This window comes from Sapajus apella, unplaced genomic scaffold (genome assembly GCF_009761245.1).
Source record: "Sapajus apella isolate SASKATOON/1434 unplaced genomic scaffold, GSC_monkey_1.0 scaffold130, whole genome shotgun sequence".
Taxonomy (NCBI): domain Eukaryota; kingdom Metazoa; phylum Chordata; class Mammalia; order Primates; family Cebidae; genus Sapajus; species Sapajus apella.
The window spans coordinates 352,907-358,080 of record NW_022437070.1 but is presented as its reverse complement, the minus strand read 5'-3'; positions in this window follow the sequence as shown (position 1 = coordinate 358,080).

The following is a 5,174-nucleotide window of genomic DNA, read 5'->3' as shown; positions in this document are numbered from 1 at the left end:
TGTATTTTTAATAGAGACAGGGTTTCACCATGTTGGCCAGGCTGATCACGAGCTCTTGACCTCGGGGGATCCACCTGCCTCGGCCTCCCAAACTGCTGGGATTACTTAGGCTTGAGCTACCGCACCTTTTTTTTTTGTAGAGATGAGGTCTCACTATGTTGCCCAGGCTGGTCTTGAACTCCTGAGCGCAAATGATTCTCCTGCCTTCGTCTCCTGAAGTGTTGGGATTGCAGGCGTGGGCCACTTGTGCCTGGCCCTAGGTATTTTCTCACAGTTTCGGAGGCCAGAAATCCAAGATCAAGGTGCCGGGGAAGTCATGCCCTCTGAGGCCCCTCTTGCCTGGGAGCTCCATGGCTTCATACTGGGTCATTTTTATTTTTTATTTTTTTTTTAATTTATTTTTTTTAGACGGCGTCTTTCTCTGTCACCCAGGCTGGAGTGCAGTGGCTCGGTCTCAGCTCACTGCAACCTCCACTTCTCAGGTTCAAGCTATTCTCTTGCCTCACCCTCCTGAGTAGCTGGAATTACAGGCACCTGCCACCACACCCAGCTAACTTTTTGTATTTTCAGTAGAGACGGGGTTTCACTGTGTTTGCCAGGATGGTCTCAATCTCCTGACCTCGTGACCCGCCCGAATGGGCCTCCCACAGCGCTGGGATTACAGACGTGAGCCACCGCTCCCAGCCTGCTTTTCTTTTTTTAGAGACTAAGGTATGGCTCTGTTACCCAGGCTGGAGTGCAGTGGCATGATCACGGTTCATAGCAGCTTCGAACTCCTGGGCTTGAGTGATCCTCCCACCTCAGCCTTCTGAGTAGCTGGGACTGCAAGCGCACCGCCACTCCCAGCTAATTTATTTTTCATTTTGGAGGGGAATTGGGCGGGGATGGCGCAGGGCGGGAGGCCTTATATTGCTCAGGCTGGTCTTGAATCTGGTCTCGAGCCAGTTTAACCCGCCTTGGCCTTCAGAGCAGGCATTGGCTGGTAAAGGTGTCAGCCGGGAAGCGATGCCCATCAGCTTTCGTCACAGCCCATTGGCCAGAACCACTTACACAGCCCCGCCCACTTTCAGAACTCCTCCCACAAAACTCGTGCCCACCTGTGGAACCTGGCTAGGGAACTTTTATGTTTAGGAAGGGAATGAGAAGCCGGGCGCAGTGGCTCACCCCTCTAATCCCAGCACTTTAGGAGGCCGAGGTGAGTGGATTACGAGGTCAGAAGTTCAAGACCAGCCTAGTGAAGATGGTGAAAACCCGTCTCTACTAAAAACTACAAAAATATTAGCGGAGTGTGGTGGTGGGCGCCTGTAATCCCTCCTTGGGAGGTTGAGGCAGGAGAATCGCTTGAACCTGGGAAGGGGAGGGAGACGTTGCTGTGAGCAGAGATCACGCCACTGCACTCCAGCCTGGGCGACTGAGACTCCGTCTAAAAAAAAAAAAAAGGAAGGGGTTGAGAACTTGAAAACTTGGTGAGCACTGCAAGTATCTACCAGCGCTCTTGTTTTAATTGTACCATATGCATGAAAACGCCACCATCTGACTTTGGCTTAATCAAGACCATTCACACCTTCCAAGAGTTCAGCCTGAACATCACCAGCCTAACGGGGGAGACACTGTGAATTCCTTTCTAACGGCGACAGCATGTGGCCACGTCTGAGAACTGCACCTTCTCAGTTCACCTCGGATCACCGTCGAAGACCTGGGATCCCTGCGGGTCACCAGGAATCGCTTCCGGCCATCTGGATGTTGAGCAGTCAAGCGAATCACCATCTTTGGCTGGGTGACATGACACTTTGTTTTTAAAACTTAAAAATGTGGCCGGGCAAGGTGGCTCACGCCTGTAATCCCAGTACTTTGGGAAGCCGAGGTGGGCGATCACGAGGTCAGGAGTTCGAGACCAACCTGGCCAATACGGTGAAACCCCGTCTTTTTTTTTTTTTTGAGACGGAGTTTCACTCTTGTTACCCAGGCTGGAGTGCAATGGCGCGATCTCGGCTCACCGCAACCTCCGCCTCCTGGGTTCAGGCAATTCTCCTGCCCCAGCCTCCTGAGTAGCTGGGATTACAGGCACGCGCCACCATGCCCAGCTAATGTTTTGTATTTTTAGTAGAGACGGGGTTTCACCGTGTTGACCAGGATGGTCTCGATCTCTTGACCTCGTGATCCACCCGCCTCGGCCTCCCAAAGTGCTGGGATTACAGGCTTGAGCCATCGCGCCCGGCTGAAACCCCGTCTTTACTAAAAATACAAAAATTAGCAGGGCGTCGTGGCACATGCCTGTTGTCCCATCTCAGGAGGCTGAGGCAGGAGAATCACTTGAACCCAGGAGGCAGAGGTTGCAGTGAGCTGAGATTGAGCCATTACACTCTGGCCTGAGTGACAGAGTGAGACTCTGTCTCAAAAAAAAAAAAAAAAAAATTTCTGGGTACATAGTAGGTGTATATATTTATGGGGCACATGGGCTACGTTGATACAGACATGCAGTGCATAATAATCACATCAGAGTGAATGAGGTATTTATCCCCTCAAGCATTTAACTTTCGTTAGAAATAATCCAATTAAACTCTCTTGTTTTTTTAGACATAGTCTCGCGTCGCCCAGGCTGGAGTGCAGTGGCGCCATCTCGGCTCACCGCAACCTCCGCCTCCTGGGTTCAGGCAATTCTCCTGCCTCAGCCTCCTGAGTAGCTGGGATTACAGGCACACGCCACCATGCCCAGCTAATTTTTTGTACTTTTAGTAGAGACGGGGTTTCACCACGTTGACCAGGATGGTCTCGATCTCTTGACCTCGTGATCCACCCGCCTCCGCCTCCCAAAGTGCTGGGATTACAGGCTTGAGCCACGGCGCCCGGCCCTAAATTTTTGTATTTTTAGTAGAGACAGGGTTTCACCATGTTGGCCAGGATGGTCTCGATCTCTTGACCTCATGATCCACCCACCTCTGCCTCCCAAAGTGCTGGGATTACAGGGGTGATTACCTGCCTTTGGTTTCTTTAAATTGTGCCTGAGTTCCACAGACATAATCTCTGCCATCTCTGAATATCCTATTTTCAGGCTTGATGAAGTGTTCCAGGCATGTCTTCTTATTTCCTTCCCAGACCTGGAGTCAGCATTTGCGTCAAGGACCTCGAGTTCCTTTCAGAGGAAAATGACATTTGGATACAATAATCTGTGTGCCTAGAAATCTAGGTGAGACTTAACAAAATCTCTGATCCCTTAGTGGTGAAGAAGGCAGAGTCCGCCAGCCTTCTTTGGGTGGGGGTCTCACTCTGTCCCTTGTGCCTCTGCCTCTCAATCCCCTTGTCTGTTACTCAGTGGAGTTCCGTGTCACTCCCTCTCCTAGTCTGTCAAAAGCAGGAGAAGGCTGGATTCGGTGGCTCACGCCTGTGATGCTAGCACTTTGGGAGACTGAGGCAGGTGGATCACATAAAGTCAGGAGTTGGAGCCCGGCTTGGCCAACATGGTGAAACCCTGTCTCTACTAAAAATACAAAAAACTAGCCAGGTGTGGCGGTGGGCGCCTGTAATCCACAGCTACTTGGGAGGCTGAGGCAGGAGAATCGCTCGAACCTGGGAGGTGGAGGTTGCCACGAGCTGAGATTACCCCACTGCACTCCAGCCTGGTCCACAAAGGCAAAACTCCCTCTAAAAAACAAACAAACAAAAAAGGCTGGGCGTGGTGGCTTACGCTTGGAATCCCAGCACTTTGAAAGGCCGACACAGTGGATCACCTGAGGTCAGGAGTTCGAGACCAGCCTGGCCAACATGGTGAAACCCTATCTCTACTAAAAAGACAAAAAATTAACCAGTGTGGTGGTGGGTGCCTGTAATCCCAGCTACTCGGGAGGCTGAGGCAGGAGAATCTTGCCAGGAGGCAGAGGTTGCAGTGAGCTGAGATGGCACCATTGCACTCCAGCCTGGGCGACAAAAAAAAAAAAAACCACGAGGGGCTTATGTTTTAAAATACGTTGTCTCAGGCCAGGCGCGGTGGCTCACGCCTATAATCCCAGCACTTTGGGAGGCTGAGGTCGGCGGATCACCTGAGGTCGGGAGTTTGAGACCAGCCTGACCAACATGGAGAAACCTCATCTCTACGAAAAATACAAAAAACTAGCCAGGTGTGGTGGTGCAGACCTGTAATCCCAGCTACTTGGGAGGCTTAGGCAGGTGAATTGCCTGAACCCGGGAGGCAGAGGTAGTGGTGAGCTGAGATTGTACCATTGAGCTCCAGTCTGGGCAACAAGAGTGAAACTCCATCTAAAAGAAAAAAAAAAAAAAAAAAAAAAAAAAGCTGTCTGTCCTCGTCCCCTTCCCCAGTAGCCTGTTGGATGTCTCCTGCCTCCAAATCGGATTTAATTCTCTCTGTGCTCTGCTGAGGCTGGCCTGGCTTAAGAGGATTGGGACACTTGCTAAATGGGACCAGGAACAGCACTGGGGAGAACCAGGGGCCAGGATTGCCACCAGGGGGCAGCAGAGGACAGGCAGAGTGGCAGAAGGAAGCGGTGGGGGTGCTCCCATGTGACGAAGGTGAGGCGGGTGGGGAAGTGGGGGGCGGTGAACTGGGAGGGGATGGTATAGAGAGGACAGTCCTCCCACCCCACCTGAGTGGGTTAACATTACTTACAAGGTCACTGGATACATACTGAGAAAATGAGGCTGGGCGCAGTGATTCACGCTTGTAATCTCGACACTGGGAGGTTGAGGTGGGAGGGTCTCTGGAGGTCAGGAGTTTGAGACCAGCCTGGGCAACATAGCAAAACCCCGTCTCTACCAAAAATACAAACAGCTGGGCATGATGGCACGTGTCTGTGGTCTCAGCTACTTGGGAGGCTGAGGTGGAAGGATTGCTTGAGCTTGGAGGGCGGAGGTTGCAGTGAGCCAGGATCACGCCACTGCACTCCAGCCTGGCAGAGTGAGACTCTGTCTTGAAAAAAAGAAGAAATTCTCCCATTTAATTTTTTAAGCCTCTGTTTAATCACTTTAATTATTTAAAAGGTATACTTTGGCCGGGCGCGGTGGCTCACGCCTGTAATCCCAGCACTTTGGGAGGCCGAGGCGGGTGGATCACGAGGTCAAGAGATCGATACCATCCTGGTCAACAAGGTGAAACCTCGTCTCTACTAAAAATACAAAAATCAGCTGGGCATGATGGTGCGTGCCTGTAGTCCCAGCTACTC